Below are 24695 nucleotides of genomic sequence, written 5' to 3' on the forward strand. Positions count from 1 at the left end.
CATTAGGTATATCTCCCAATGCTATCCCTCCCCCCCTACCCTACCCCATGACAGACCCGTGTGTGTGATGTCCCCCCCACCCCATGTCCAAGTGTTCTCAGTTCTCATTGTTCACTTCCCACCTATGAGTGAGAACATGTGGTGTTTTTTTGTCCTTGTGAGTTTGCTGAGAATGATGGTTTCCAGCCTCATCCATGTCCCTACAAAGGACATGAACTCATCATAATTTATGGCTACATAGTATTCCATGGTGTATATGTGCCACATTTGCTTAATCCAGTCTATCACTGTTGGACATTTGGCTTGGTTCCAAATCTTTGCTATTGTGAATAGTGCCACAGTAAACATACGTGTGCATGTGTCTTTATAGCAGCATGATTTATAATCTTTGGGTAGGATATATACCCAGTAATGGGATGGCTGGGTCAAATGGTATTTCTAGTTCTAGATCCCTAAGGAATAGCCACACTGACTTCCGCAATGGTTGAGCTAGTTTACAGTCCCACCAACAGTGTAAAAGTGTTCCTATTTCTCCACATCCTCTCCAGCACCTGTTGTTTCCTGACGTTTAATTGATCGCCATTCTACATGGTGTGAGATACTATCTCATTGTGGTTTTGATTCGCATTTCTCTGATGGCGAGTGATGATGAGCATTTTTTCAAGTGTCTTTTGGCTGCATAAATGTCTTCTTTTGAGAAGTGTCTGTTCATATCCTTTGCCCACTTTTTGATGGGGTTGTTTGTTTTTTTCTTGTAAATTTGTTTTGAGTTCATTGTAGATTCTGGATATTAGCCCTTTGTCAGATGAGTAGGTTGCAAAAATTTTCTCCCATTCTGTAGATTGCCTGTTCACTCTGATAATGGTTTCTTTTCCTGGGCAGAAGCTCTTTAGCTTAATTAGATTCCATCTGTCCATTTTGGCTTTTGTTGCCCTTGCTTTTGGTGTTTTAGACATGAAGTCCTTGCCGATGCCTATGTCCTGAATGGTATTGCCTAGGTTTTCTCCTAGGGTTTTTTATGGTTTTAGGTCTAACATGTAAGTCTTTATCCATCTTGAATTAATTTTTGTATAAGGTGTAAGGAAGGGATCCAGTTTCAGCTTTCTACATATGGCTAGCCAGTTTTCAGAGCACCATTCATTAAACAGGGAATCCTTTCTCCATTGCTTGTTTTTATCATGTTTGTGAAAGATCATATAGTTGTAGATATGTGGCACTATTTCTGAGGGCTCTGTTCTGTTCCATTGGTCTATATCTCTGTTTTGGTACCAGTACCATGCTGTTTTGGTTACTGTAGCCTTGTAGTATAGTTTGAAGTCAGGTAGCATGATGCCTCCAGCTTTGTTCTTTTGGCTTAGGATTGACTTGGTGATGCGGGCTGTTTTTTGGTTCCATACGAAATTTAAAGTAGTTTTTTCCAATTCTGTGAAGCCATTAGCAGCTTGATGGGGATGGCATTGAATCTATAAATTACCTTGGGCAGTATGGCCATTTTCATGATATTGATTCTTCCTACCCATGAGTATGGAATGATCTTCCATTTGTTTGTATCCTCTTTTATTTCATTAAGCAGTGTTTTGTAGTTCTCTTTGAAGAGGTCCTTCACATCCCTTGTAAGTTGGATTCCTAGGTATTTCATTCTCTTTGAAGCAATTGTGAATGGGAGTTCACTCATGATTTGGCTCTCTGTTTGTCCGTGATTGGTGTATAAGAATGCCTGTGATTTTTGCACGTTGATTTTGTATCCTGAGACTTTGCTGAAGTTGCTTATCAACTTAAGGAGATTTTGGGCTGAGACGATGGGGTTTTCTAGATATACATTCATGTCATCTGCAAACAAGGACAATTTGACTTCCTCTTTCCTAACTGAATACGCTTTATTTCTTTCTCCTGCCTGATTGCCCTGGCCAGAACTGACAACACTATTTTGAATAGGAGTGGTGAGAGAGGGCATCCCTGTCTTGTGCCAGTTTTCAAAGGGAATGTTTCCAGTTTTTGCCCATTCAGTATGATATTGGCTGTGGTTTTGTCATAGATAGCACTTATTATTTTGAGATACATCCCATTGAAACCTAATTTACTGGGAGTTTTTAGCATGAAGTGCTGTTGAATTTTGTCAAAGGCCTTTTCTGCATCTATTGGGATAATCATGTGGTTTTCGTCACTGGTTCTGTTTACATGCTGGATTATGTTTATTGATTTGCATATATTGAACCAGCCTTGCAGCCCAGGGATGAAGCCCACTTGACCGTGGTGGATAAGCTTTTGATGTGCTGCTGGATTCAGTTTGTATAATAAAATTTGGGTCAGTATTTTATTGAGGATTTTTGCATTGATGTTCTTCAGGGATATTGGTCTAAAATTCTCTTTTTTTTGCTGTGTCTCTGCCAGGCTTTGGTATCAGGATGATGCTGGCCTCATAAAATGAGTTAGGGAGGATTCTCTCTTTTCCTACTGATTGGAATAGTTTCAGAAGGAATGGTACCAGTTCCTCCTCGTACCTCTGATAGAATTCTGCTGTGAATCTGTCTGGTCCTGGACTTTTTTTGGTTGGTAAGCTCTTAATTATTGCCTCAATTTCAGAGCCTGTTATTGGCCCTTTCAGAGACTCAACCTCTTCCTTGTTTAGTCTTGGGAGAATATATGTGTCGAGGAATTTATTCATTTCTTCCAAATTTTCTGGTTTATTCCCATAGAGGTGTTTACAGTATTCTCTGATGGTAGTTTGTATTTCTGTGTGATTGGTGGTGATATCCCCTTTATCATTTTTTATTGCATGTATTTGATTCTTCTCTCTTTTCTTCTTTATTAGTCTTGCTAGCAGTCTATCTATTTTGTTGATCTTTTCAAAAAACCAGCTCCTGAATTCATTGATTTTTGAAGGGTTTTTTGTGTCTCTATTTCCTTCAGTTCTGCTCTATTTAGTTATTTCTTGCCCTCTGCTAGATTTTGAATGTGTTTGCTCTTGCTTCTCTAGTTCTTTCAATTGTGATGTTAGGGTGTCAATTTTAGATCCTTCTCCTGCTTTCCCTTGTGGGCATTTAGTACGATAGATTTCCCTCTACACACTGCTTTGAATGTGTCCAAGAGATTCTGGTATGTTGTGTCTTTGTACTCGCTGGTTTCAAAGAACATCTTTATTTCTGCCTTCATTTCCTTATGTACCCAGTAGTCATTCAGGAGCAGGTTGTTCAGTTTCCATGTAATTGAGCAGTTTTGAATGAGCTTCTTAATCCTGAGTTCTAGTTTGATTGCACTGTGGTCTGAGAGACAGTTTGTTATAATTTCTGTTATTTTCCATTTGCTGAGCAGTGCTTTACTTCCAACTATGTGGTCAATTTTGGAATAGGTTTGGTGTGGTGCTGAAAAGAATGTATATTCTGTTGATTTGTGGTGGAGAGTTCTGTAAATGTCTATTAGGTCTGCTTGGTGCAGAGCTGAGTTCAATTCCTGGATATCCTTGTTAACTTTCTGTCTCATTGATCTGTCTAATGTTGACAGTGGGGTTTTAAAGTCCCCCATTATTATTGTGTGGGAGTCTAAGTCTCTTTGTAGGTCTCTAAGGATTTGCTTTATGAATCTGGGTGCTCCTGTATTTGGTGAATATGTATTTAGGATAGTTAGCTCTTCTTGTTGAAGTGATCCCTTTACCATTATGTAATGGCCTTCTTTGTCTCTTTTGATCTTTGTTGGTTTAAAGTCTGTTTTATCAGACAGTAGGATTGCTACCCCTGCCTTTTTTTACTTTCCATTTGCTTGACAGATCTTCCTCCATCCCTTTATTTTGAGCCTATGTGTGTCTCTGCACATGAGATAGGTTTCCTGAATACAGCACAGTGATGGGTCTTGACTATCCAATTTGCCAGTCTGTGTCTTTTAATTGGATCATTTAGCCCATTTACATTTAAAGTTAATATTGTTATGTGTGAATTTGATCCTGTCATTATGATTTTAGCTGGTTATTTTGCTTGTTAGTTGATGCAGTTTCTTCTGAGCCTCAATGGTCTTTACAATTTGACATGTTTTTGCAGTGGCTGGTACCAGTTGTTCCTTTCCATGTTTAGTGCTTCCTTCAGGAGCTCTTTTAGGGCAGGCCTGTTGGTGACAAAATCTCTCAGCATTTGCTTATCTGTAAAGGATTTTATTTCTCCTTCACATATGAAGCTTACTTTGGCTGGATATGAAATTCTGGGTTGAAAATTCTTTTCTTTAAGAATGTTGAATATTGGCCTCCACTCTCTTCTGGCTTGCAGAGTTTCTGCCAAGAGATCAGCTGTTAGTCTGATGAGCTTCCCTTTGTGGGTAACCAGACCTTTCTCTCTGACTTCCTTTAACATTTTTTCCTTCATTACAACTTTGGTGAATCTGACAATTATGTGTCCTGGAGTTGCTCTTCTCGAGGAATATCTTTGTGGCATTCTCTGTATTTCCTGAATTTGAATGTTGGCCTCCCTTTCTAGATTGGGGAAGTTCTCCTGGATAATACCCTGCAGAGTGTTTTCCAACTTGGTTCCATTCTACCCGTCATTTTCAGGTACACCAATCAGACGTAGCTTTGGTCTTTTCACATAGTCCCATATTTCTTGGAGGCTTTGTTCATTTCTTTTTATTCTTTTTTCTCTAAACTTGTCTTCTCACTTCATTCATTTGGTCTTCCATCAGTGATGCCCTTTTTTCCAGTTGATCGAATCAGCTACTAAGGCTGGCACATTTGTCACGTAGTTCTCATGCCATAGTTTTCAGCTCCGTTAGGTCCTTTAAGATTCTAGTTAGCCATTCGTTTAATGTTTTTTCAAGGTTTTTAACTTCTTTGCCATTGGTTTGGACTTCCTTCTTTAGCTCAGAGAAGCTTGATCGTCTGAAGCCTTCTTCTGTCAACTCGTCAAAGTCATCCTCCATCCAGCTTTGTTCCATTGCTGCTGAGAAGCTGCATTCCTTTGGAGGAGGAGAGGCACTCTGATTTTTAGAATTTTCAGTTTTTCTGCTCTGTTTTCTTCCCCATCTTTGTGGTTTTATCTACCTTTGGTCTTTGATGATGGTGATGTACAGATGGGTTTTTGGTGTGGATGTCCTTTCTGTTTGTTAGTTTTCCTTCTAACAGACAGGACCCTCAGCTGCAGGTCTGTTGGAGTTTGCTAGAGGTCCACTCCAGACGCTGTTTGCCTCGGCATCAGCAGCAGTGGCTGCAGAACAGTGGATTTTCATGAACCACAAATGCTGCTGCCTGATCGTTCCTCTGGAAGTTTTGTGAAATAATAAAATGAAAATGAATTATAATTTTTGTTACTTGGGAAAATGAATAGACACACAGGTGACAGTGCATCACTTCATGTCATCATTTCATCTCATTTCATCATTTCATCTCATAATTTTATCTCATCATTTCATCTCATTTCATCATTTCATCTCATAATTTTATCTCATCATTTCATCTCATCATTTCATCTCATTTCCATTTCATTATTTCATTATTTCATCATTTCATTTCACTGTTTCATTTCATTTCATCTAATTTCGTTATTTCATTTCATTATGTCATTTCGTATCATTTTGTTTCATTTCGTCTCATATTTTTCATCTCATTTTTCATCTCATCATTTCATTTCATCTCATCTCATCTCATCATTTCATCCTTTCATTTCATCATTTCATCTCATCATTTCATCTCATTTCAATTGCATTTCATTATTTCATTTCATCTCATTTCATTATTTCATCTAATATCATTTCATTATTTCATTTCATCTCATTTCATTATTTCATCTAGCTTCATTATTTCATCTCATCTCAATTCATCTCATTTCATCTCATAATTTCATCTCATCATTTTTCATCTCATCATTTTTCATTTCATCATTTCATCTCATCATTTCAGCTCATCATTTCATCTCATCGTTTTATCTCACCACATCTCAGCATTTCATCATTTCATTTCAACATTTCTTCATTGCATCTCATCATCTCATCTTTAAATTTCATTTCAATATCATTTCATCATTTCTTTTCATTTCATCTCATTTCATTTCATCTCATTTGAAGTCATCTCATCATTTCATCTTATTTTTCATCTCATTTTTCATCTCATCATTTCATCTCATCATCTCATCTCATCATTTCTTCTCATTTCATCTCATCATTTTATCTCATTCCATCTCATCTCATCTCATTTCAATTTCATTTCATTATTTCATGTCATTTCATCTCACCTCATCATTTTTCATCTCATTTCATCTCATCATTTCATCTTATCATTTCGACTCATTATCTCATCTGATCTCATCATTTCATCATATCATCTCATCTCATCTCATTTCAATTTCATTATTTTATTTCATTATTTCATTTCATCTCATTTCATCTCATCATTTCATCTCACCATTTCATTTCATCATTTCACCTCATCTCATTTCAATTTCATTATGTCATTTTATTTCAACTCATTTCATTTAATCTCATTTCATTTCATCTCATTTCATTTCATCTCATCATTTCATCTCATTTCATCTCATCTCATTTCATCTCATTTCATCTCCTCATTTCATCTCATCTCATCTCATTCATCATTTCATTATTTCATCTCAGCATTTCATCTCAGCATTTCATTTCATTTCATCTCATCATTTCATCTCATCATTTTATCTCATCATTTCATTGCATCTTTTCATCTCATCATTTCATCTCATCATTTCTCATCCTTTCATCTCATTTCATCTCATCATTTTATTTCATCTCATATCTCATCATTTCATCTCATCTCATCTCATTTCAATTTCATTTCAGTTTCATCATTACATTTCAAAATTTCATTTATTTCATTTCATCTCATTTCATTATTTCATTCATTTCATCTCATCATTTCATCTCATTTCATCATTTTTCATCTCATTTCATCTCATCATTTCAACTCATTCTTCTCATCTCATCATTTCATAATTTCATTTCATCTCATTTCAATTTCATCATTTCATCTCATTTCAACTCAACATTTCATCTCGTTATATCATCTCATCATTTCATCATTTCATCTCATCTCATCTTATTTCAATTTCAATTTCATTATATTTCATAATTTCATTTCAGTATATTTCATAATTTCATTTCATTATTTCATTTCATTTCATCTCATTTTTCATCTCATCATTTTCCATCTCATTTAATCATTTCATCTCATCATTTCAACTCATTATCTCATCTCATCATTTCATCTCATCTCATTTCATTTCAATTTCATTATTTCATTTCATTATTTCATTATTTCATTTCATTTCATCTCATCATTTCATCTCATCATTTCATTTTATCTCATCTCATTTCAATTTCGCCATTTCATCTCATCATTTCAGCTCAACATTTCATCTCATCATTTATCTCGTTATTTCATCTCATTTCAATTTCATTCCAATTTCTTTATGCCAAGTTAAGTATTCCATATGCAATTGAAATGGCTGCATAATATTCTCTAATCGCCATGTATGTCCATTAAAATCAAAGTGGGAAATAATCTATTCAAATCTCCTATATTCTTATCCTTTCACTTTATTTTATGCTTTCTGCTTGTCTATTTTATCTAGTTTTTTTTTCCCTCTCTCTTCCTGCTTTCCTTTGAATTTATTTATTTATTTATGGAGACTGAGTCTCACTCTGTTCCCCAGGCTGGAGTGCAGTGGCATGATTTCGGCTTACTACAACCCCTGCCTCCTGGGTTCAAGTGATTCTCGTGACTCAGCCTCCTGAGTAGCTTGGACAAAAGTGTGAGCCACCACGCCCAGCTATTATAGGTACACGTAATTTTCATTTTCTTCAAGGTTGTAACTTGCTTTCAAGAGTTGTATATATGGATTAATATTCATAGATATAAATGTTAAAATCTATTCACACAAATTCTTGTTCCTTGTTATCATTTTTTGCTTGAAAATTTATTACATGTTTTTAATGCTAGTATCTACTCTTTGCTTCCTTTCTGAATGACATTTTTCTGCTTTATTGAGGTATGATTGAAAAATAAGAATTGTATATATTTAAGATGTACAAAACATGATGTTCTGATAAACTTATACATTCTAAAATGGGTACCACAATCAAGATAATTAACATATCCATCACATCACACAGTTTACCTCCGAAAGAGAAGGTAAGAATACTTGAGATAAAATACTATCTTACCTTATTAGTGTGGCAACAATTTTAAAGATTCAAAAACAGCTAATCCTGATAAAAATGAAGGAAAATAGATAATTCAGTGGGGATGAAGCTGTGACCTGCTGCAACTACTGGGGAATGTAAATCTAATAATAACTATTACAAATTTTAAATGCAAATGTTCTTGACACAGAAACCCCAGATTTGGGATTCTAGTCTATAGAATTAAAAGCATCAGTTAACAAGAATATATGAATGAGATATTTACTTAAGGCTTGGCTATAGTGGCAAAACACTGTAAACATCTGAATATCCACCCATTCAGTGAAATGGTTGAGTAAATGAGGCTCATTAGTGTAACAGAATGTTACCTAATATTGAAAGGAATGTGTTAGATCTCTATCAACTATTTTGAGGAACAACTAAAATATTTTCTTAGATAAATAAAGCAAGATGCAAAGTAATGTGCACAAAATAATTTCATTTTAAAATGCAACCACTGCCATCCTACGTATGTATATATGTGTATTTTGCATTTGAATGTATGGGTAAGTAGATGTGAGTGGAAGGATATACACCAGCCAATAACACTAACAAGCTCAGTGGGAATGTGAGTAGCAAAGGGTAAGAATACTATTTTATTAATTTAGTTTTTGTTTTTGGAGATGGAGTCTCACTCTGGTGCCCAGGCTGGAGTGCAGTGGCATGATCTCAGCTCACTGCAACTTCCACCTCTCAGGTTCAAGCAATTCTTCCTGCCTCAGCCTCCTGAGTTCCTGGGATCACAGGTGCCTGCCACCACATCTAGCTAGTTTTTTTTTTTGTAATACATTTTTTAAAATGCATTTCTTAGCCAGGCATGGTGGCCCACACTTGTAATCTCACCACTTTGGGAGGCCAAGGCAGGTAGATCACCTGAGGGTGGGAGTTCAAGACCAGCCTGACCAACATGGAGAAACCCCATCTCTACTATAAATACAAAATTAGCCAGGCATGGTGGCACATGCCTGTAATCCCAGCTACTCACGATTGCATGCAGTCCCACTGCAGGGCCAGGGTTCAGACCAGGGACACAGCAGGGCTGGGGCAGGGCCAGGGCCAGGACCAGGAAAGGACAATGTCAGGACAAGGGCCATGGCAGGACCAGCAATGGGGCTAGGGCCAGAACAGGGACAGGGACAGGGTCAGGGCTACAGACAGAATAGCATGGCAATGTAAGGCCAGGGCAAATTAGGGCCAGGACAGGGTCAGGACCAGGACTGGGCCATGGTATGGCCTTAAGTAGCAAAGGGCCAGGGCCAGGGTCCATGCCAGTGCAAGCAGCAGTCCAGGGCAAGGGCAGGGACATGGCCAGGTCTAGGACAAGGCTGGAGCAGGGCCAAGGTCTGGGTCAGGGTCAGCACAAGACCAAGGCAGAGCCGGGGAGGGGCAGGGCCATGGTAGGGCCAGGGCAGGGACAGGCCAAGGCAGAGTCAGTTTAAATCAGGGAGACCAAAGCAGGAGAACTGCTTCAACCCAGAAGGCAGAGGTTGCAGTGAGCCAAGATCACGCCATTGCACTCTGGCCTGGGCAACAAGAGTGAAACACCATCTCAAAAATAATTAAATACAGAAAGATTTAAAAAATCTAAACTTTAAAATCTAGAAAATATCAGACAAAAATTAAAAAGTATACCTCAAAAACCTTGGCACATGCCAGACAAAAAGGCATGTGAATGATTCCATTTATATGAAATATCTAGTTTAGAATAAATAAATCCATAGAGACCAAAAACTACAACAGTGGTTGCCAAGGGCTGTGAGAGGAGAGGGACAGGGAGTGACTACTAACGGGTTTCTTTTTGGGAAGATGAAAAAACAGAAAGGACATCCACACCAAAACCCCATCTGTATGTCACCGTTATCAAAGACCAAAGGTAGATAAAACCACAAAGACGGGGAAAAAACAGAGCAGAAAAACTGGAAACTCTAAAAACCATTGTGCCTCTCCTCCTCCAAAGGAATGCAGCTCCTCACCAGCAACGGAACAAAGCTGGATGGAGAATGACTTTGACAAGTTGAGAGAAGGCTTCAGACAATCAAACTACTCTGAGCTAAAGGAGGAAGTTTGAACCCATGTCAAAGAAGTTAAAAAACCTTGAAAAAAAATAGACAAATGGATAACTAAAATAAACAATGCAGAAAAGCCCTTAAAGGATCTCATGCAGCTGAAAACCAAGGCACGAGAACTACGTAATGAATTCAAAAGCCCCAGGAGCCAATTCGATCAAATGGAAAAAAGGGTATCAGTGATGGCAGATCAAATGAATGAAGTGAAGTGAGAAGAGAAGTTTAGAGAATAAAGAAAAAAAGAAATGAACAAAGCCTCCAAGAAATATGGGACTATGTGAAAAGACCAAAGCTACGTCTGATTTGTGTACCTGAAAGTGATGGGGACAATGGAACCAAGTTGGAAAACACTCTGCAGGATATTATCCAGGAGAAATTCCCCAATCTAGCAAGGCACGCCAACATTCAAATTCAGGAAATACAGATAATGCCACAAAGATACTCTTCAAGAAGAGCAACTCCAAGACACATAATTGTCAGATTCACCAAAGTTGAAATGAAGGAAAAATGGTTAAGGGCAGCCAGAGACAAAGGTTGGGTTACCCACGAAGGGAAGCCCATCAGACTAACAGCGGGTCTCTTGGCAGAAACTCTACAAGCCAGAAGAGAGTGGGGGCCGATATTCAACATTCTTAAAGAAAAGAATTTTCAACCCAGAATTTCATATCCGGCCAAACTAAGTTTCATAAGTGAAGGAGAAATAAAATCCTTTACAGACAAGCAAATGCTGAGAGATTTTGTCACCAACAGGCCTGCCCTAAAAGAGCTCCTGAAGGAAGCACTAAACATGCAAAGGAACAACCGGTACCAGCCACTGAAAAAAACATGTCAAATTGTAAAGACCATTGAGGCTCGGAAGAAACTGCATCAACTAACAAGCAAAATAACCAGCTAACATCATAATGACAGGATCAAACTCACACATAACAATATTAACCTCATATGTAAATGGGCTACATGCTCCAATTAAAAGACGCAGAGTAGAAAATTGGATAAAGAGTCAAGACCTATCAGTGTGCTGTATTCAGGAAACCCATCTCACATGCAGAGACACACATAGGCTCAAAATAAAGGGATGGAGGAAGATATACCAAGCAAATGGAAAACAAAAAAAGGCATGGGTTGCAATCCTCGTCTCTGATAAAACAGACTTTAAACCAACAAAGATCAAAAGAGACAAAGAAGGCCACATACATAATGGTAAAGGGATCAATTCAACAGGAAGAGCTAACTATCCTAAATATATGTTCACCCAATACAGGAGCACCCAGATTCATAAAGCAAGTCCTTAGAGACCTACAAAGAGATTTAGACTCCCACACAATAACAATGGGGGATTTTAACACCCCACTTCAACATTAGACAGATCCACGAGACAGAAAGTTAACAAGGATATCCAGGAATTAAACTCAGCTCTGTAATAAGCAGATCTAACAGACATCTACAGAACTCTCCACCACAAATCAACAGAATATACACTCTTCTCAGCACCACACCTCACCTATTCCAAAATTGACCACATAGTTGGAAGTAAAGCTCTCCTCAGCAAATGTAAAAGAACAGAAATTATAACTGTCTCTCAGACCACAGTGCAATCAGACTAGAACTCAGGATTAAGAAACTCACTCAAAACCGCTCAACTACATGGAAACTGAACAACCTGCTCTTGAATGACAACTGAGTACATAACAAAATGAAGGCAGAAATAAAGATGTTCTTTGAAACCAACGAGAACAAAGACACAACATACCAGAATCTCTGGGACACATTCAAAGCAGTGTGTAGAGGGAAATTTATAGCACAAAATGCCCACAAGAGAAAACAGGAAAGATCCAAAATTGACACCATAACATCACAATTAGAAGAACTAGAGAAGCAAGAGCAAACACATTCAAAAGCTAGCAGAAGGCAAGAAATAACTAAGATCAGAGCAGAACTGAAGGAAATAGAGACACAAAAAATCTTTCAAAAAATCAATGAATCCAAGAGCTGGTTTCTGAAAAGATCAACAAAATTGGTAGACTGCTAGCAAGACTAATAAACAAGAAAAGAGAGAAGAATCAAGTAGATGCAATAAAAAATGATAAAGGGGATATCACCACCAATCCCACAGAAATACAAACTACCATCAGAGAACACTATAAACACCTCTACGCAAATAAACTAGAAAATCTAGAAGAAATGGATAAATTCCTCAACACATACACCCTCCCAAGACTAAACCAGGAAGAAGTTGAATCTCTGAATAGACCAATAACAGGCTCTGAAATTGAGGCAATAATTAATAGCTTACCAACCAAAAAAAGTCCAGGACCAGATGGATTCACAGCCGAATTCTAACAGAGGTACAAGGAGGAGCTGGTACCATTCCTTCTGAAATTATTCCATTCAATAGAAAAAGAGGGAATCCTCCCTAACTCATTTTATGATGCCAGCATCATCCTGATAGCAAAGCCTGGCAGAGACACAACAAAAAAAGAGAATTTTAGACCAATATCCTTGATGAATATCAATGCAAAAATCCTCAATAAAATACTGAGCCGAATTTTATTATACAAACTGAATCCAGTGGCACATCAAAAGCTTATCCACCATGATTAAGTTGGCTTCATCCCTGGGATGCAAGGCTGGTTCAACATACAAAAATCAATAAACATAATCCAGCATATAAACAGAACCAATGACAACAACCATATGATTATCTCAATAGATGCAGAAAAGGCCTTTGACAAAATTCAACAACCCTGCATGCTAAAAACTCTCAATAAATTAGGTATTGATGGGACGTATCTCAAAATAATAAGAGCTATCTATGACAAACCCACAGCCAATATCATACTGAAGGGGCAAAAACTGGAAGCATTCCCTTTGAAAACTGGCACAAGACAGAGATGTCGTCTCTCACCACTCTGATTCAATATAGTGTTGGAAGTTCTCTACAGTGCAATCAGGCAGTAGAAAGAAATAAATGGTATTCAATTAGGAGAAGAGGAAGTCAAATTGTCCCTGTTTGCTGATGACATGACTGTATATCTAGAAAACTCCACTGTCTCAGCCCACAATCTCCTTAAGCTGATAAGCAACTTCAGCAAAGTCTCAGGATACAAAATCAATGTACAAAAATCACAAGCATTCTTGTACACCAATCGCAGACAAACAGAGAGCCAAATCATGAGTGAACTCCCATTCACAATTGCTTCAAAGGAAATAAAATACCTAGGAATCCAACTTAGAAGGGATGGGAAGGACCTCTTCAAGGAGAACTACAAACCACTGCTCAACGAAATAAAAGAGGATACAAACAAATGGAAGATCATTCCATACTCATGGGTAGGAAGAATTGATATTGTGAAAATGGCCATACTGCCCAAGGTAATTTATAGATTCAATGCCATCCCCATCAAGCTACCAATGACTTTCTTCACAGAATTGGAATAAAAACTACTTTAAAGTTTATATGGAACCAAAAAACAGCCTGCATTGCCAAGTCAATCCTAAGCCAAAAGAACAAAGCTGGAGTCATCATGCTACCTGACTTCAAACTATACTACAAGGCTACAGTAACCAAAACAGCATGGTACTGGTACCAAAACAGAGATATAGACCAATGGAACAGAACAGAGCCCTCAGAAATAATGCCACATATCTATAACCATCTGACCTTTGACAAATCTGGCAAAAACAAGAAATGGGAAAAGATTCCTTATTTAATAAATGGTGCTGGGAAAACTGGCTACCCATATGTAGAAAACTGAAACTGGATCCCTTCCTTACACCTTATGCAAAAATTAATTCAAGATGGTTTAAAGACTTAAATGTTAGAGCTAAAACCATAAAAACCCTAGAAGCAAACCTAGGCAATACCATTCAGGACATAGGCATGTGCAAAGACTTCATGTCTAAAACACCAAAAGCAATGTCAACAAAAGCCAAAATTGACAAATGGGATCTAATTAAACTAAAGAGCTTCTGCACAGCAAAAGAAACTACCATCAGAGTGAAAATGCAACTTACAGAATGGGAGAAAATTTTTGCAACCTACTCATCTGACAAAGGGCTAATACCCAGAATCTACAATGAACTCAAACAAATTTACAAGAAAAAAACAAACAACTCCATCAACAAGTGGGTGAAGGATATGAACAGACACTTCTCAAAAGAAGACATTTATGCATCCAAAAGACATGAAAAAGTGCTCCTCACTGGCCATCAGAGAAATGCAAATCAAAACCACAATGAAATACCATCTCACACCAGTTAGAATGGCGATCATTAAAAAGTCAGGAAACAACAGGTGCTGGAAAGGATGTGGAGAAATAGGAACACTTTTACACTGTTGGTGGGACTGTAAACTAGTTCAACAATTGTGGAAGTCAGTGTGGTGATTTCTCAGGGATCTAGAACTAGAAATACCATTTGACCCAGCAATCTCATTACTGGGTATATACCCAAAGGATTACAAATCATGCTGCTATAAAGACACATGCACATGTATATTTATTGAGGCACTATTCACAATAGCAAAGACTTGGAACCAACCCAAATGTCCAACAACGATAGACTGGATTAAGAAAATGTGGCACATATACACCATTGAATACTATTCAGCCATAAAAAAGGATGAGTTCATGTCCTTTGTAGGGACATGGATGAAGCTGGAAACCATCATTCTCAGCAAACTATCACAAGTACAAAAAACCAAACACCGCATGCTCTCGCTCATAGGTGGGAATTGAACAATGAGCACACATGGACACAGGAAGGGGAACAGGGTGTGGGGAAGGAGGAGGGATAGCATTAGGAGATATACCTAATGTTAAAAGATGAGTTAATGGGTGCAGCACACCAACATGGCACATGTATACATATGTAACTAACCTGCATGTTGTGCACATGTACCCTAAAACTTAAAACATAAAAAAAAAGAAAAGAAAATGTTCTGCACAGAAACCGTGGTGACTGATGATTGTATAACTTTGTTGATCCAGGGCCTGGGCCAGGGAAAGGCCAGTGCAAGCGCAGGGCCAGGGCAGGGCAGGGACATGGTAGCACAGGGCCAAGACAGGGCCAGGGTGGGGCCAGGGCAGGGCAGGACAGGGACAGGGACAGGTCAGGTAATGGTATGGCAGGTCCAGGCCAGGGCCAGGCCGAATGTGAAGGCCATGCTCAGAGCAAGGCCAAGGCAGAGGCAGGGACACAGCATGGCAGGGCCAGGGTAGCACAGGGCCAAGGAAAGGCCAGGGCAAGTAGGAGCCAGGGCAGGGCCAGGGCCAAGGTAGTGCCAAGGCGAAGACAAGGCCAGAAGCAGGGCAAGACCAGAGCCAGATCAGGACCAGGGCCAAGTCAGGGTCAGGCCTATGGCAGGACCAGTGGCAGGATAAGGGTAATGGCAGGACCAGGGGCAGGTCCATGGGCATGGCCAAGTCACGATCAGGGCCAAGGCAGGGCCCCGGCATGGGCCGCATTGGGCAGGGCAGGGAAGGGCCAAGGTAGTGCTGTGCCCAGTCAGGGCTGGGCCAGGGCAGGACCAGAACTGGACAGGCCAGGGATAGGACAGAACTTGGGCAGGGTCATGGCCAGAGAAAAACCAGGGGCAGGGTCACAGCCAGGGACATGACAGGACCAAGGCCAGGGCCAGAAGCAGGACAGAACCAGTGCTGGGGAAGGGAAGCGGCAGGGCAAGGGCCATGGCAGGGCCAGGGCAGGGCTAGAGTAGCACAGGGCCAAGGTACAGCAGGGTCACTGTAGAGCAAGGAACTGGCCAGGGTATGGCAGAGCGGGGACAGGGAAGTCCAGGGCCAGAGCCAGGTCCAGGACATGGACAGGGCAGGGCCAGAAACATGGCAGGACAAGAAAGGGGACAGGGCAAGGGCAGGGACAGAGAAGGACTAGGGAAAAAACATGACCAGGGAGGGTCCAGGGCAAGGGCAGGGCCAGGGCAGAACCAGAGCCAGGGTAGGTGAAAGGCAGGGCCAGGGCAGGGCAAGGCCAGGGCAGGGCAAGGCCTGGGTAGGGTGGGGCCAGGGTAGGGTGAGGGTAGGGCCAGGGCTAGTTCAGGGCCAGGACAGGACTAAGATAGCACAGGGCGAAGGCAGGGCCAGGGCAGGGCCAAAGGAGGGACCAGGCCAAGTCTGGGCCAGGGACACAGCCAGAGCAAGGGCAGAGTCGGGGAGAAGGCAGAACCAGGGAGGATCCAGAGCAAGGGCAGGGCCAGGGCAGAGCCAGGACCAGGACAAGACAAAGCCAAGGCCAGGGCAGGGCAAGGCCAGGGCAGGGCAAGGCCAAGGCAGGGCAAGGCCAGGGCAGGGCAAGACCAGGGAAGGGCAAGGCCAGGGTAGAAAAGGCCAGGGTAGGGCCAGGCCAGGGTAGGAGAAGGCCATGGCAGGGCCAGGGCCAAAGCAGGGCAGGGCCATAGCAGTGGCAGGACTAGCAACAGGGCCAGGGCAAGCGCTGGACCAGAGCATGGTAGGGAAAATACAGGGCCAGGACAGAGGATGGCAAGGCAGGTCCAGGGCCATGTCATGGACATGGTAGGCCTGTGGTCAAGCCAGGGCAGGGCAAGGGCAAGCCTGGGGAGAAGGCAGGGCTGGTACCAAGACAGTGCCAGGGCAGAGCAGGACCAATGCAGGGTCAATGCAGGGTGAGGGCAAGGCTAGGGTGAGGGCAAGGCCAGGGCATGGAAGGGCAGTGCAGGACCAAGGAAGGGCCAGGAGAGGGCCAGGGCAGGGTCAGGGCCAGAACAAGGGTACGACCAGCACCAGGAATATGGTAGGACAAGGGCTAGGCCCAGGCTGGGATGCGCAAGGCAGAGAATGGCCTGTGCAAGGCAGGGCCAGAGTCAGGCCACAGAGAAGGGAGGGCCAATACCAAGGCAGAGTCAGGGTAGTTCCAGGGCTGAGCAGGGTCAGGGCAGGTCCAGAGTCAAGGAAGAGCTAGGGCCCAGGCAGGGCCATGGGAACACCAGGGCAGAAGAGGGCAAGGCAATGGCAGGACTGGGCCATGGCAGTGCCTGGTCAACTCCAGGGCAAGGCCAGAAGCAGGACAGGGCCAGGGCCAATGCTCGGGCCAGGGCCAATGCTCAAGCCAGGGACGGGGCATGACAGGAAGTGCCAGAGCAGGGCCATGCCAACGTGGGGCAGGGCAAATCAGGGCCAGGACACCTCCAGGTCTAGCTCTGGCCCTGCCTTGGCCCTGGCCCCTTCGTGGCCTGACCTTGTCCCTGGCCCTGCCCTATCCATGCCCTGTGTATTTGACCAGTATTTTATAACCAGAATCCTACAAGAAACTTAAATCAGCGCTTTTTGTGGATTTTTAGTAGAGATGGGGTTTCACAATGTTGCCCAGGCTGGTTCCAAAGTCCTGAGCTCAAGCCATCTGCCTGCCTTGGCCTCCCAAAGTGCTGAGATTACAGGAGTAATCTGGCCAAGTATTTAACTTCTTTATGCCTGTTTCCTACATTTGGAAAATAGGGATGCTGTAAGTACCTAGCACGTAGAGTTATCGTGAGAATCAATGCCTCACATATATACATATTTATAAAATTATACTCATACAACACTACCGGAAGCAAAGAAGGTATTAGTTAAAATTTAGTGATTATTTACTGCAAATATTATTACTATTACAAACAACATAGTATAGACATTATTATTACTCTATAGTTATCTTAAAAATCTAAAATAAAATTTTTAAATAATAACCTAATGTAATCTCTCCTGCTCTGCCCTGGCTCAGCCCTAACCCTGGCTCTGCCCCTAGTCCTACCATATCCCTGGCCCTGACCCTTCCCTGGCCCTGCCGCTGCCCTGGCCCTTCCCATCTTCAGGCCTTACCATGGCCCTACCCTGGTCCTGACCCTGCCCTGGTCTGGTCCTGACCCTGGCCCTACCCCAGAGGAGGGGTATGGCAGAGCCAGGGAAGGGCTTGGGCAAAGGGACAGGACACATCCAAATCCAGGAAAGGGCCAGGGCCATGACAGAGCCAGGGCGAGTCCTTGGCAGGGCCAGGTTCCAGGCCAGGGCCAGGAAAGGGTCATGACAGGGTCACTGTATGGCCAAGGTCCAGGCCAAAGCCAGGGCAGGGGCAGGGTCAGGCCTGCACAAGGGCAGGAACAGGGCCAGGGATATGGCAGGGCCAGGACCAGGACTAGGGCTGTGCCAGGACAGAAAAAGAGGAGAGCAGTGCAGGACCAGAGCCAGGCCATAGAGAGTAGGGCAAACGCCAAGGCAAGGCCAGGGTAGTGCCAGGGCTGAGGCAAGGTCAGGGAAGGTCCAGGGCTGAGCCTGGGCTAGAACCAAGACAGGGGCAAAGGCCAGGGCAGATCTAGGGCACAAGCAGGGCAGGCTAGGGCAGGGCAATAGCAAGACCAGGCCATGGCAGCGCCAGCCCAGGATAGAACAGGGCACGGGCAGGACAGGGCCAGGGACATGGCTGGGGCAGGACAAGGACCAGGACCAGGGTCCAGGCCAGGGCAAGTGTATGGCCAGGGCAGAGGTAGGGCCAGAGCCAGGGTCTGGGCAGGGCCAAGGCAGGCCCATTGCAGGGCCAGGGTTCAGACAAGGGCCAGAGCAGGGCCAGGGTTCAGACAAGGGCCAGAGCAGGGCCGGGGCAGGGCCAGGGCCAGGACCAGGAAAGGGTAATGTCAGGACAAGGGCCATGGCAGGAGCAGCAACAGGGCTAGGGCCAGGACAGGGACAGGGACAGGGTCAGGGATAAGGCCAGAATAGCATCCCTGGGTAGGGCCACGGCAAATTAGGGCCAGGACAGAGTCAGGACCAGGGCTGGGCCAGGGTATGGCCTTAAGTAGTGAAGGGCCAGGGCCAGGGTCCATGCCAGTGCCAGTCCAGGGCAGGGGCAGGGCCATGGCCAGGTCTAGGACAAGGCTGGGGCAGGGCCAAGGTCTGGGTCAGGGTCAGCACAAGACCAGGACAGAGCCAGCAGACGGGCAGGGCCCCGGTAGGACCAGGGCAGGGATGAACCAAGGCAGAGCCAGGTTAAATCAGGGACAAGACACTTTCAAACCCACTTCAGGGCCAGGGTCAGGGAAGGGCCAGTTCAGGGCCAGGGCCAAGACAGGGCCAGGGCCAGGGCTGTCAGGAACATTGGCAGGGCCAGGGCCATGGCAGGACAAGGGTCAGGAGCAGGGGTCAATGCCGGGCCAAGGCCAGAGACAGGAGCAGGTCTGCGCAAGGGCCAGTGTGAGGGCCAAGGTGGGGTCAGGGCAGGGCCAAAGACAGGGCAGGGTGGAGCAGGCCCAGGGGATCACAGGGTTAAGGCAGGGAATGACCAACCAGGGCAGGTCAATGGCTGGGGCACAGCTAGGGCTGGGGCAGGGCCAGAGCCAGGGCAGGGCCAAGACAGTGACAGCTCCAGGGCAGGGCCAGGGTTAGGACCACGGACCTGTCCAAGGCCAGTGCCAGGGCAAGCGCAAGGGCAGGGGCAGGGCCAGGGTCATCTAAGAACCAGGGGAAAAGCCAGGCCCAGAGCAGGGCCAGAACAGGTACCTGGCAGGGCTAGGGTCTGGGACAGGGCCATGGCAGGGCCAGGGCCACAACCAGGTCTGTGCTATGGCCAGCTCCAACACAGTGCCCAGGCAAGGCTACGGTGAAGGCCAAGATAGGGCCAGGGCAGGGTCAAAGCTAGGGTAGGGCCAAGGGAAGGCCAGGCCAGGCAAGGCAGGGCCAGGAAAGCATAGGGCCAAGACAGGCTGGGCCAGGCCAGTGCCAAGACCTGGGCAGGGCCAGGGAACAGCCGGGGCAGGGATGGGGCCACGGCCATGACCTGGGCTGGACCAGTTTCAGGGCAAGAGCAAAACAAGGGCAAGGACAGTGCAAGTTCTTGGCACAGCCAGGGTCCAGGACAGTGTCAGGGCAGGGCCAAGGCAGGGTCTGGGCCATGGTAAGACCAGCAACAGGGCTGGGGCTAGGCCAGTGACAGGACCAGAGTCAAGGCAAGGGCCAGAGCAGTGCAAGGCCAGGGTAGGGCCAGGCATTCCACGGTCAGGGCCAGGGGAGAACCAGGGCAAAGTCTCAAGCAGGGAAGGGCCAGGGCCAGGACAGGTCTAGGGCAGGGCCATGGGGCTGTGTCAGGGCAAGGGCAGGGCCACAGCAAGGTAATGGTCAGGGCCAAGACCAGGGTAGGAACAGGGCAAGAAATATGGCAGGACCAGGGTCAATGCCAAAGCCAGCGCTGGGCCAGGGCTGAGCCAGGGCTGAGTCAGGTCAGGGCACAACATGGTATAGCAACTCCAAGACAGGACAAGAGCCAGTACATAGAGAGAGCAGGGCTGATGCCAAGAAAGAGCCAGACTAGTGCCAATGCTGAGGCAGTGTCAGGGCATGTCCAGGGCGGGGCCAGGGCCAGAGCCAGAACCTAGCCAGGGCACAGCCAAGGCAGGGTAAGGTGGGGCAATGGCACAGCCTGGTCAGTTCTGGGACAGGGCGGACCAGGGCAAGGCAATGGTAGGGTCAGAACAGGGACAGGCCAAGGCAGAGGAAGATCACTCCAGGGCCAGGACACCTCCAAGTCCAGTTCAGGGCCAGGGCTATGGCAGGACAAAGACCAGGGCCAGGGTCAGGGCCAGGTCTGGGCTACAGCCAGGTCCAGAGCAGGGGCTAGCGAAGACTAGGGTGAGGGCCAAGGTAGGGCCAGGGCAGGGTCAAAACCAGAATAGGGCCAGGGCAGGGCGATGACATATCCAGAGCAGGGCAGGGTGGTGGCAAGACCAGGGGCAGCCCACTGCCAGCTCAGGGCCAGGGAAAGGCCAGGGCAGAGCCAGGAAAGGGTCTGGGTCAGGGCCAGGACCAAGGCAAAGCAGGGCCAGGGCCATGGCAGAGTCAGGGCAGGTCCTTGACAGGACCTGGTTCCAGGCCAGGGCAGCAGCAGGAGCACGACCTGGATAAAGGCAGGGCCAGGAATATGGCAGGTCCAGGGCTAGGGCCAGTGCCAGGCCATAGTGACTGCAGGGCAAGAGCCAAGGCAAGGTCAGGGTAGGTCCAGGGAGTGGCCAGGGCCAGGCAGGGCCAGGGCACAACCAGGGCAGGGTAAGGCAGGGCAATGGCACCACTGGCCATGACAGGGAAAGGTCAGTGCCAGGAGAGGGCAGAACAGGCCCATGGTGGGGCCAGGGCAGGGACGGGCCTAAGGCAGAGCCAAAACAAATCAGGGCCAGGATATGTCCAAGGCCAGGTCAGTGCCAGAACAGGAGCAGGCCCATGACCATTGGCAGGGCCAGTGCCATGACAGGACCAGGGTCAGGACAAGGGGCAGGGCCAGAGCCAGGGCCAGAGCCAAGGCCATGCCAGTGCAGGTTCAGGGAAGGGCCGGTGCAAGGGCAAGACCAGGGCAGGGATGGGGTAGCACAGGGCCAAGACAGGGCCAGGATGGGACCAGAGCAGGACAGGGCTGAAACAGTCCAGGTGCAGGACACGGCAGGGCAGAACAGGGCCAGGTCCACGGCAGGGGCAGGGCAAAGCCAGGCCCATTGCCAATGCACCGGCCCTCCCTACAAGGCTCCTACCACCTGGCCACTGCCACAGCCCGGCCATCACTGTAAGCCTGACCCCCAACCCTGGCTGCAGCCGCCTGCCCTCCTAGCCAGCCGCTCTCCTACCACTCCGGCGCACTGCAGTCTCCATCCCTGCCACCCACCAGCAGCAAGGCGAGCCATGGTGTCGCAGGCTCCAGGTGTCTCCTCCTCCTGGCATGGAACAGCTAGGTGGGCAAAGCCAGAAAAGCCTAGAGGAAGATGTGAGGGGTGGAAGGGTTAGAGCCTCAACTTGTCATGCTGGCCACTGGGTGGCAGGGGCGAGTTTCAGCAAAGGCACTCACACCCACCCTCCAAAGTCCAGCCTCTCCTTTTAGCCCAAGCTGGCCAGGAACTGGGGCCTGGGGTGGGTGCTGGAGACACCACAGTGCCCAGCTCCCCACTCCACAGGAACCACTGGGCCCACTGGGGCTGCACTCCTCAGGGAGCAGGAGCAGCAGAAAAATTCAGACCCAGCCAGCCCTCAGCACCCAGGTGCCAATTCCTGTTCCAGATGCCTCCACGCACAGGGCCCTGTTCCCCATGGTGTCTGCTACTCCATACCCAGGGGTGTCTGGCAGCCTCTGAGGCACAGACCCAGAGTGCATGGGCCCAGTAACCATGGTGGGTGTGGGGGCCTGCCGTGCTCAAGATTCCCATGGAAACACTGTGCACCTGCCGTGCTCCAGTATGAACAAGTGTAGGTCACCCTCTGGAGTGTGGAGTCCAGGGAGAGGAGAACCGCTCCTTCCTTGGATGCTACCAGTGTTGCTGCCAACTCTGCTGACTGCCACCAGCAGTGCAGCCCCTGATAGCACTGAACTCGCCCCTCTTCCATGGCTAGTCCTGCCCTCAATACCACCCCCCACCTCCACCCCACAATGCCGCCAGTTGTATACCCGATTGTGCCCTAACCTGTCCTCCTCCATGGGCATTGCAGACCCAGAAAGTGTCCATAACCCACCTCCCCAATGTGGGCAGTGCAGCCACATACAGTGCTACCAACCAGTACTGCTAATGCAGGCAATGACACCCTGGATAGTGCCCCCAACCCACCCCACACTGCGAAAAGTGCAGCCCGGAGAGCCCCCATCCTACCACTCAGGTCATGCTGCAGTCTCTGTCACCACCATCAACCACAGTGAGGCAAGCCACTGGGCTGCAGGCTCTAGGACCCAGCAGCCAGGCATGGAGAAACTCTCGCTGATGGCTGGCTCCTACCACTCTGACCACACTGCTGTCTCCATGGCCATCTCCTTTGACTACAAAGGAATAAAACTAGGTATCAGTAAAAAGAGTAATTTTGGAAACCATATAATCACGCAGAAGTTAAACACTATGCTCCTGAATGAATGACTAGCGGATCAATGAAGATACTAAGACAGAAATTGAAAAATTTCATGAAATAAATTGTAATGAAAACACAATATACCAAAACTTGTTACACAGAAAGCAGTACAAAGGTACAGATTTATAGCTATAAATGCCTACCATCCAAACAAAAGAAAAACTTCAAATAAACAATAGATCTTAAAGAACTAGGAAAGTAAGCACAAACTACACCCAAAATAAGAAAGTGAATAAGATTGTAGCAGAAATAAAATTGAAATTAAAAAATATACAAGATTAAACAAGGGCCGGGCGCGGTGGCTCACGCTTGTAATCCCAGCACTTTGGGAGGCCGAGGCGGGCGGATCACGAGGTCAGGAGATCGAGACCAAGGTGAAACCCCGTCTCTACTAAAAAAAATACAAAAAATTAGCCGGGCGTGGTGGCGGACGCCTGTAGTCCCAGCTACTCGGAGAGGCTGAGGCAGGAGAATGGCGTGAACCCGGGAGGCGGAGCTTGCAGTGAGCCGAGATCGCGCCACTACACTCCAGCCTGGGTGAAAGAGTGAGACTCCGTCTCAAAAAAAAAAAGAAAAAAAAAAAAAGGGCAAGTTGCCTTGGTGCACTATCCAAGGCATCATTGCCCGTGGCTGGGGGATAGTTGGAGGTGCTTTCTGCTATTTGGGGCTGCACTGCCCATTGTAGGGAGGGGGTTGGGGACCTTTAGGATCCATGACTGCACTATTCAGGGCGGTGAGTAGGTTGCCGCGCTCTCTAGGGCGTGATTGCCTGCTGTGGGGGGTGGGGGTTGGTTGGGGGTCCAATCCGTGGCTGCATGATCCACAGCGGGGGTAGGATGGGAGAGTTGTCTGGTTCTGTGGCCACCAAGGGGGGGACCGGTTGGGGGCGCTATTGGGTTTTACACTGCAGCCGCGAGGGGCGGTGTTAGGGGCACTATCCTGGGGCCAAAAGTAGGCAGTGGATTAGGGGCACTATGAGGGTCTGCCTTGCCAGTGGTGGCAGAGGTTGCAGCAAAAGGGTCTCCAAGGAAGGAGCCTTCTTCCTCTCCCCGGACTCCAGACTCTAGAGGGCGAACTCCTCCTGCCCCTGCTCCAGTGCTGTCAGCACACAGCGTTTCCGCAGGAATTCTGAGCACAGGAAGGCCCCCATACTCTCCGTGGTTCCTGGGGCCATGCCCTTTTGCTCTGTGTTGCAGAGACCACCTGCAACCCCTAGGCACACCGGACATGGAGTAGCGGACACCATGGGGGGACAGGGCTCTGTGTGTGGAAGCATCAGGATCTGGAACCAGTACTTGGGTGGGAGGGCTGGCTGGTTCTGAGTTCCTGCTGGTTTTGCTCCCCAAGGAGCGCAACCCTGGTGGGCCCAGCAGTTCCTGTGAATTGGAGCCAGGCAATGTGGTGGTACCAGTCACCATGCCAGGCCCCAGTTGCTGGCCTGCTTGGGCCAAAAGGAGAGGCTGGACTTTAAAGGGTGGATATGAGTGCCTTCACTGAGACCAGCCCCTGCCACCCAGTGGCCAGGATGACAAGGTGAGGCTCTAACACTCTCTGTCTCTGCGTTCTCTTCTAGGCT

General features: G+C 46.3%; 1 pseudogene; it reads right to left on the bottom strand.

Annotated features, from left to right (window-relative positions):
• Positions 1-15329: 15329 nt before the first annotated feature.
• On the bottom strand, positions 15330-22394 carry LOC129467409 (uncharacterized; annotated as a pseudogene).
• Between the last annotated feature and the right edge of the window lie 2301 nt (positions 22395-24695).

Source organism: Symphalangus syndactylus, chromosome 18 (assembly GCF_028878055.3).
Source record: "Symphalangus syndactylus isolate Jambi chromosome 18, NHGRI_mSymSyn1-v2.1_pri, whole genome shotgun sequence".
Taxonomy (NCBI): Eukaryota; Metazoa; Chordata; class Mammalia; order Primates; family Hylobatidae; genus Symphalangus; species Symphalangus syndactylus.